The sequence below is a fragment of the Taudactylus pleione genome, unplaced genomic scaffold (assembly GCF_031769625.1).
Source record: "Taudactylus pleione unplaced genomic scaffold, aTauple2 ptg000116l, whole genome shotgun sequence".
Lineage (NCBI taxonomy): Eukaryota > Metazoa > Chordata > Amphibia > Anura > Myobatrachidae > Taudactylus > Taudactylus pleione.
The window spans coordinates 18,048,359-18,058,385 of record NW_028284518.1 but is presented as its reverse complement, the minus strand read 5'-3'; positions in this window follow the sequence as shown (position 1 = coordinate 18,058,385).

Genomic DNA, 10,027 nt, shown 5'->3' with positions numbered 1-10,027 from the left:
GACACAGTGAGGTTTTGTGGAAAGCTGTGCTGGGATCAAGTGGCTGATCCCAGCATCGGCACATCAAGAAGAGATGTGTCCCCTGCGGGACACATCAGCGTCCATTGCTGGGATGCTGTTTCTTCTCCCAGCTCCGGGGAAGCACAGGCGGTGGGTAGCCAGTGCTGGGACAGAGAATCTATTCCCAGTGCTGGTCAAGAGTTGGGCGCGGTGGAAGGTATTGGGCTCTGGGTGCGGGCTTACTGTAGCCCGCTGCCCAGTAGCCTTGAAGTGGCGTCAGGTCCAACAGGTGTTTGGCTCTGGCCACAAGCCATGTTCGGCTTGTGGACCAGCAGCCAACAGGAGGCAGACGTGATGAGCCAATCACAACTGGCCACATCATAGCCCTGCCCACTCACGGTGTCTTGTATTAGATGCCGCTGAGTAGGAAAGTGCAGTCTGGCGGCAGAGAGAGAGGAGACAAGACCTCCCGAAGAAGAGGCAACAAGTTCCGGCAGCCGTGGAAGAGGCCAGAAGACGTCACAGTCAACAAAGAAGGCAGGTGGTACCAGGTGGACGAAGCGGCGCCGCTGGCTAGGATGGGCCAGCGGCAGAAGAATGAGGCTGTGGACCGGAGAAGTGCTGCAGTGGTAAGAAGCAAAAGAGCTAATGAAGCTCCCCATTGCAGCCTCTCCCAACATACCGGTAGGCTGCCTTGGGCCACCGGTATTAACCCCTCCCTAGACCACCAGGGTTTGTCGGGCACTAGGCCCGTGGGTCATGTATGCGGCACAAGACCCGAGTGATGTAAGTGGGCATTAGGCCCTATAGGGATGCATTGCCCCTATTAGGTGCAACTGACCTGGGTACTAGGCCGAGGTCACTAAGGAATAAAGTAGGCGGGCAGCCTGCCTGAGCCACCCAAACCATAAGGTGGCCTAGGTATTAGGCCCAGGCCAATACGTGAGCCCCACAGTCAGGCAGGCCCATAGGCCTGAGCCATCATTATGAAAAGGAGACTCTGAGCAGTAGGACCAAGCCCCTCCTGTGCCCCACAGTAGGTAGGCACATAGGCCCAGAACACTGGTATAGCAAGTAAGTAGCCCCCTGTGTAAGTGCATAGAGGTGTGAGCAGTTGTGCGACTCTCACCCTCCGAGAACCCCCGTGGAGAGCTGTCAGGCTTCCACTAAGATTATAAGTATTTCCCAGTCACCAAGAAGAGGAGCTGGTCAGCTCTAGTTAGGCAGGAAACAAACATTTAAGGGACAGCACCGTGGTTTTACTCTTGTGTGATTACCGTCTGTGATTGTTGATCCGTGCAGGGCAAAAGTTTAGTTGTTTATTGTTATACATGCCGCACTACACACACTGTAGATTGAGGGCGATGTTGTCGTAGTATGTGTAGTATCGTGACACAGGTTTAGGCCCTGCACGGCTGTGGTGTGTATCTCCTTAAAGGGACCTGTAGGCGAGTGACCGGACGAAGAGCAAAAGTGGACACGGTAAGAAATATCTGTGTGTATTGTCTCTCACTGTCTATTTGTTCCTTTCTGTCTTACTTCCTTCTGGGCGGACAGTGGTCCTTGCATCCTGGTGTAAGGTCGGGTCTTCACATGATGCGCGAGTACCTATAGGTGAAAACTCGGGATCTGAGACCAAAAGTGCCAGTGATGATCTTCACTTAAAACCTGAATCTATTCCTCGGTCCGGTAGGGTGTGTTGGTCGACGTGAGGAAGGACGGTTGTCATATCATCTCCTTCCTCCTAGATCATCGTGTCCATTTCCAGCTTGGAGTTCCCCTCTCTATTAACCCCTCCCTAGACCACCAGGGTTGTCGGGCACTAGGCCCGTGGGGCACTTTCAGGCATTAGGCCTGTGGTCATATAGAGTGCTGTAAGCGGGCATTAGGCCCTATAGGGATTAATTGCCCCTATTAGGTGCAAGTGACCTGGGGACCAGGCCCAGGTCACTAAGGAATAAAGTAGGCGGGCACGTGAAAACTCGGGATCTGAGGCCAAAAGTGTCAGTGATGATCTTCATTTAAAACCCAAATCCTTGGTCAGGTAGGGCATGTTGGTCGACGTGAGGAAGGACGGTCCAGTTTGGAGCTCCAGGACCGTCTATTCAACATACGGCCTGAAGGTGAGAAGGTGCGACGTGAGGTAAGATACAGGAGTACACCTGCACGGCAGCAGGCACCGCACCACACCCCTCTTACAGTTCGTGGAAAATTGTTGTCAGGAGTGGAGAAACATCAAAAATATTATCCAGAAACACTGGCATATCTTGCACCTGGACAAAGATCTGACAAGGTGTATAGGGGATATAGTATCCTTGAGTTGGAGATCAGTTGGGACCAGTTAACCCAAACTCACTAGAGACACTCTGGGCCTGATTCAGAGCAGGACGCTCTTTCAGAGTGCTCGCTCTGAATCAGGGCCGTCCCTCTGAATTTTTAGAGCGGCCTCCTGGCCGCTCGTATAGCTGTGGGTGACCATCCACAGCTATAGCGAGTGGCCAGGAAGATGGTCGCGATGGTCAAGACCATCGCGACCATCAGGCTTGCGACAAGACCCTTGTGGTAGGGTCTCGTTGCCGCAAGCCCTGGAGTGCTTTTGGCTCTATCAGAGCCGAAAGCACTCCCACTGACATCACTTGTGATGTCAGTGGGGCCGGCCCCAGACAGTAGGCATTCCCATGGGAACGCCTCCGTCTGGGCAGCCACGCCCCGGGCACGCCCACCAAAGGGGGCGCGCTGTCACTCACCATCGACAGCACGCCCCCTTTGTAGCGAGACCCATAGCGACGGTTTGCCCGTCGCCTCCGTCGTGCTCATGCACACTGGGCTAACATCGACCTGCTTGCGAGCGCTCAGCGCTCGCGAGCGGGTCTGAATTAGGCCCCCTGTTCCTAGGCCATCTACAGTGAAAAGACCATTCCCCTGCAGTACCTGTAGGGCAGTGTTGGCTAACCTTGACACTCCAGCTGTTATGGAACTACATAACCCAGCATGCACTGCTACAGTTTTGCTATTAGGGCATGCTAAAACTGTGGCAGGGCATGCTGGGGTATATAGTTCCACAACAGCTGGAGTGTCAAGGTTAGCCAACACTGCTGTAGGGCCATACATGACTAAGAAAAAGGAAGTCACAGACAAATATGGTGCAGTCATGAAAATCTCGAACTACATTAACTGTAGAACCAGGGGGGTGATATATTTTATTACTTGTGAACGTAAAGTATGTGGGAATGACGACACGGATGCTCAAAGAGTGCAGGAATGCATCTTCAGTTCCCACTAAATTCAAACAACTCACTATAGTAACTAAACACTTTATTATAAACGTAAAGGAGATCTAAAAAGCTTAAAAGCATATGGTTTGGAGGAAGTACGCCTGGGGATCAGAGGTGGTGATATAACTAAGGAACTACTGAAACGTGAGAGTTTTTGGACTTTAGATTGAGAGCCCTCACATCAGGTGGACTCAATGAATATATTAATTACAGTTCTTTCCTATAAATATTATGTTGCCTACTAACCAAATATCATCTTCCTGATTCAACATAATTATATAATCACATTCTCTATATTTCCCCCTCCTCTGGTCCCTCTCCCTCTTTGTTCCGACTTCAATGCATTATCCCCTTTGTACTCGTCCCATATGTAGCATATTGAGCCTAATTGTATTTTCCTTAACAGAGATTGAGCCTGTACATAATTGATTGTCACACATTCAGTATGTGGACTAATGGACCCCTGTGGGTGATTCACCTGGGGTCGGAAATGGTTCTGAGTATTAACCACTAGAAAGTAATCATAGCTATTGTTCCAAAATGTCTTTCTATTTAAGGTTAAACCTGAATAATATCTCAAATAACGCATAATGGGCCTGATTCAGACCCGTTTGCAAGCGGCCGCTTGCTCAAACGTGGCCGATGTTATGCATTTGCGCATGCATCGCAGTGCGCATGCGCAAACTATATTGAGCGATTGGGTAGCGCTCGCTCGCCCAGCAAAGACAGCCCAGTGGAATGAGTGACAGAAGAGGCCATTTGTGGGTAGTAAAAAGGGCAGGGCAGTAGTAACGGGGGAGTGGAGTTGGGAACGCAGGCGTGCTCGAGTGTTTCAACGCCGTTTCAGAGGCGTGCATAATTAACAGGCAGCGTCATAGTACACGTCAACAGGTTGTTTTTTACACAGAACTGCTCGCAGTGCTTACGGTAGGTTACAGTCAACAACAAGCGATGCGGCCTGATCCGATGGTTCCCGATGTACCGATAGTTGTATATACTTCCTGGCGATGACGTACGCTAGTGGGCAGCTAAAGATAGGTTGGAGGGTGTCTATAAACCCAAAGTGATCGCTCGCCAAGACATAGTGGGCGTGCTTATGCCTTGCCGTGTGATCATGACGTCACTTAGCTGAATTTACATATGCTGGGAGCAAGCTGCCGCATCTAGCGAACGGGTCTGAATCAGGTCCAATGTTCTTTAACATTAAGGTGTAATCGTGGTAGAAAGGTGTAACATGTCCTGATGGGGACATTTTGGGTCTTTTCTTTCTCTGTATATTGTGCTGTTTAGTGACTATATTTCAGGACCATGCATATATATTTCAGGACATGTGTTCAGATCTCTGGGCCTGATTCAGAGCTGAACGCTCTGACCAGAGCGCTCGCTCTGAATCAGTGCCCCCCTACCTGAAAATGGAGCGGCCTCCTGGCCGCTCGCATAGCTGTGGGTGACCACCCACAGCATATGCGAGCGGCCAAAAAGATGGTCGCGATGGTCTTTGACCATCGCGACCATCGGGCTTGCGACGAGACCCTGCGGTAGGGTCTCGCTGCCGTAAGCCCAGGAGTGATTTTGGCTCTATCAGAGCCAAAATCGCTCCCACTGACATCACTAGTGATGTCAGTGGGGCCAGCTTCAGACAGTAGGCGTTCCCATGGGAACGCCTCCGTCTGGCAGCCACGCCCCCGGCATGTCCACCAAAGGGGGCGTGCTGTCAATCAACATCGACAGCACGCCCCCTTTTGGTGTGAGACCCGGAGCGACGGAGAGCTCGTCGCTATCCGGGTCTCGCGCATGCGCATGATGGAGCTCCCTCCATCATGCGCAGTGGGGCAACATCGACCCGCTTGCGAGCGTCCTTTGCTCGCGAGCGGGTCTGAATGACCCCCTCTGTTCTTGATATCCCCTTGGCTCTCTCTGTATTTAGTTATGTGCCCCAATATTTGGATGGATGGGAATATGGACCACATTCAGAGTCGGTCGAAGCGGCTGCACGGTCGTACGCCACCGATGTTCGCTATACTGCGCATACGTAAAGTTCGCAATACGCGTGCGCAAACTAGCCGCTACGATCAGAAATTTCTCTCTCCTTGAACACAGCCAGGTCAGTAGTTTGAGTGACAGGTTGAGGCGTTTGTGGGTGGTAACAGGGGAAGGTGCTTGAAAACGGGGGAGTGGAGATCCGAACGCAGGCGTGCCTAATTATGCGAACAGCGTTTTATGGGAGTGCATATGGTTTATGGGAGTGCATAATTAACAAAGTAGCGTCATGGCACATGTGACATGGGAGGTTTTTACACTGACATGATCGTATAGCTTAAGAGAGGGTATGGTCAACCTTAAGCTCTACGACCAGTTCCGATGGTTCCCGATGGTCTCGATTAATCCTTATATGCCCGTAATGACGTGCAATGCGTATGAGAAGGGGGCGTATTTTTTTAAATCCGACCGCTTCCTCCCCTTGGTCGGCCAGCTACCGATCCGAACTTAGGGACGCAACTTGCGAGGGAATCATTTGCATATCCGGCCCCTTTTCCCGTACGACCGTGCGGCCGCTTCGACCGACTCTGAATGAGGTCCAATATGTGCACAGTGATCTATGGGCCTGATTCAGACCCGCTCGCAAGCGGGTCGATGGCTGGGCAGTGCGCATGCACGGCGTGCGCAAGCCCCGAAGCGAGCGAGAAATCACTTGCTACGGCGCTCGCATCCAAAAGGGGCAGCTGTGGATGTTGATCGACAGCTCGCCCTGTTTGGTAGGCGGGTTGGGGGTTGGCTGGCCAAATGGAGGCGTTCTCAAAGGAACGCCTGCCGTTTGGGGGCGGCCCCACTGACTTCACGAGTGATGTCACCGATGTCAGTGGTGAGCTTTTATCGGGGGTAGTGTGGATTCAATGAACCGGCTGTGTTCGACACGGCTGGGCAGTGGAACGCACTGGTGGTACGCATGGCGTCATCAGGTGCACCTGGAAGAGCGGGAGCTCCGGTGTTATCTGGTTGGGATGCATGCAGAGTACACCCGGTGGCACACGTGTAGACTGATTGCATTAAGGAGCGCACATTTAGGATGGCCTGGGGTGAGTGTTTCATTTAGTTGGGCAGCACAGACGGTGTAATGGTTAGCGTTATTGCCTCACAGCACTGAGGTTGTGGGTTCGATTCCCACCACGGCCCTAACTGTGTGGAGTTTGTATATTCTCCCTGTGCTTGCGTGGGTTTCCTCCGGGTGCTCCGGTTTCCTCCCACACAAAATATACTGGTAGGTTAATTGTCTCCAAAAAAACCATAAAATTAATCCTAGTGTGTATGTGTGTGAGCATGTGATAGGGAACATTGGCCCTCATTCAGAGCCGTTCGCTATTTGCGTTCGTTCGTTCGTTCAAAAACAAGGGGTGGCTATGCAAATGATCCGTTCGCACATTGCAGTCTGTTCACACCTCTAAGTCTGAACGAGCGAGCAAAACATACACTCGTTTATTTGATAAAAACGCCCCCTGGCCGCTCGCACCATACGTCATGTCCGCTATTTATTAGATTAATCGAGTACATCGAACAGGATATGAACTGCTCGCTATTCTTGTGGTTGGTTTTTTCAACCGCTATTTTGCGAGCAGTTCTGAGTTAAAAAAAACCAAGTGACGTGGTCATTGACGCTGCTGTATTAATTATGCACACCCATAAAACGCCCGTTTTGACCTTTAAGCACGCCTGCGATCGGATCTCCACTCCCCGTTTTCAAGCACCTTCCCCTGTTACCACCCACATACGCCTCATTCTGTCACTCAAAATAGCAGGCACTCGCTATATTGCGTACAAATGATTTTCGGCCGCACTGACTGGTTTGACAGAATGAGGCATTTGTGGGTGGTAACAGGGGAAGGTGCTTGAAAATGGGGAGTGGAGATCCGAACGCAGGCGTGCTTAAAGGTCAAAACGGGCATTTTATGGGTGTGCATAATTAATACAGCAGCGTCATTGACCACATCACTGGGTTATTTTATAGCCAGAACTGCTCGCAAAATTGTGGTAGCAAAAACCAACCCCAAGAATAGCGAGCAGTTCATACCCTGGTCGATGTACTCGATTAATCTAATAAATAGCGGACATGACGTAGGATGCAAGCGGCCAGGGGGCGTAGTTTCCCAAAAAACGACCGCAAGTTTTGTACGCTCGTTCAGACCTAGCGGCGTGAACAGACCGCAAACAGCGAACGGTTCATTTGAATAGCCACCCCTATTTTCTTGACGAGCGAGCGCAAATAGCGTCCGGCTCTGAATCAGGCCCTTTGTCAGCAACACCACCATCTGACTGACATTACATCAATATGTGCAAAGAGTTAAAACTTTCTTTTACTGGGTGGTTATTAAGATATGTCTTGCCTTTTAAAGCATTAAAAACGACTTATGCTTTTCAGCATTGTTTTCTAAGTATCTTGTTTGACAAGTGTGCCCTCTTTTTTGTGGATTCATATTAATGGCCACAGGCATACTGTGAGCCCTTTTAAGTGAGCACCTTGCTGATGGAGGACTTTTAGGATGAGTGCGTTCATTTCTATGGAGATTATATATATACATATATACATTTTGTGTATAATATATATATATATATATATATATATATATATATACTGTATACATACTAGGGGTGTGCACCGGCCACTTTTCGTGTTTTGTGTTTTGGTTTTGGATCTGGATCTTTCTTCGTGTTTTGGATCTGGATTGGTTTTGCCAAAACCACCCGTCCGTGTTTTGGGTTCTGGGTTTTGTGTTTTGGATCTGTATTTTTTTTTAAAAAAGCATAAAAACAGCTAAAATCACAGAATTTGTGGGTTTTTCTGCTCCTATGCTATTATTAACCTCAATAACATTCATTTCCACTCATTTCCAGTCTATTCTGAACACCTCACACCTCACAATATTGTTTTTAGTCCAAAAGGTTGCACCGAGGTAGCTGGATGACTATGCTAAGCGACACGAGTGGGCGTCACAAACACGTGGCCCATCTAGGAGTGACACTGCAGTGGCAGACAGGATGGCAGTTTGAAAAACTAGGCCCCAAACAGTACATAATTCAAAGAAAAAAAAGAGGTGCAAGATGGAATTGTCAATGGGCCCTCCCAAACAGGACATGAACACTTTAACAAACCAATCATTTCAGCACCAGGGTCTGCCACACGACTGTGGCTGAAATGATTGGTTCGTTTGGGCCCCCACAAAACAAACTGGCAATTAATCTGTCCCTGCACAAACTGGCTCTACGGAGGCAAGATGTCGTCCTCATCCTCCTCATCCACCGATTCTTCACCCTCTTCAGTGTTGTGTACATCCTCATCCTCACAGAGTATTAATTCGTCCCCGCTGGAATCCACCACCACAGGTCCCTCTGTAAGTTCTGGAGGCTGGTCTCCCTGGAAGAGTTGATAATTCATTTTGATGAACATCATCTTCTCCACATTTTGTGGAAGGAACCTCCTACGCCTTTCGCTGACAAGGTTCCCGGTTGCACTAAACACTCTTTCGGAGTACACACTGGAGGGGGGGCAACTCAGGTAAAATAGAGCCAGTTTGTACAGGGGCCTCCAAATTGCCTCTTTTTCCTGCCAGTACAGGTACGGACTGTCTGACATCCCTACTTGGATGCTGTCACCAATGTAATCCTCCACCATTCTGTCAGTGGTGACAGTATCATATGCAGTGACAGTAGACATGTCAGAAATTGTTGGCACGTCCTTCAGTCCGGACCGGATGTCCAAACCGGCCCTTGACTTATGACACGGGTGCACGCTTGGCGCTGCTACTTTGTTGATGCACGTGCGGCTACAGCGCACACAAGTCACAAACACAGAAAAAAAATTGTTTTTTATTTTGTGGAGCGCACTTTGGGGGTTACACCACCCTTTAACAGACGAGCCAGCTGGCCCTTGATTTATGACAGGCACACGCTGATGCACGTGCGGCTACGGCGCACTCAATTCACAAAGACAGTAAAAAAAAAATGTATTACATTTTTTGGGCGTGCACTATGGGTTACACTACCCTTTAACAGACGAGCCAGCTGGCCCTTGATTTATGACAGGCGCACGCTGATGCACGTGCGGCTACTGCGCACACAATTCACAAAGACAGAAAATATTTTATTATATTTTTTTGGCATCCACTATGGGTTTTTTTTGCACTTGGGGGGAGCACCCCTGATGGACAGGTCACCCCCTGGACAACACTACAGCACCCCTTTAGGACTACAGCCTTTATGAGACACTGCACAACACAGCCCAGCCAGCCCCTATAGACTTTGGAGTGGACACTGCCCCTATGGACAACTGACTGCACAACACAGCCCAGCCAGCCCCTATGGACTTTGGAGCAGTGGACACAGCCCCTATGGACAACAGCAGCACAGCACAACACAGCCAGCCCCTATTTACGTTGGAGGAGTGGACACAGCCCCTATGGACAACAGCAGCACAGCGCAGCACAGCACAACACAGCACAACACTACACTACACTACACTATACAGCCCAGCCAGCCCTAACTCCCACCCTCCCTCTTCACTGTCCACAGCCAAGTGAGAAAATAGCGCCGACACGGGTAACTTTTATAGAATCCAAAACCCGCGAGATCCGACAGCGGGATGATGACGTTTTGCTTCGATTTCAGATCCGAGTCAGGCGGGAAAACTCGAGCCTGACTCGGATCGGACTCGGATCGGGGGGGCTCGGGGGGGTTCGGATTTCAGAAATCCGAATCCGCTC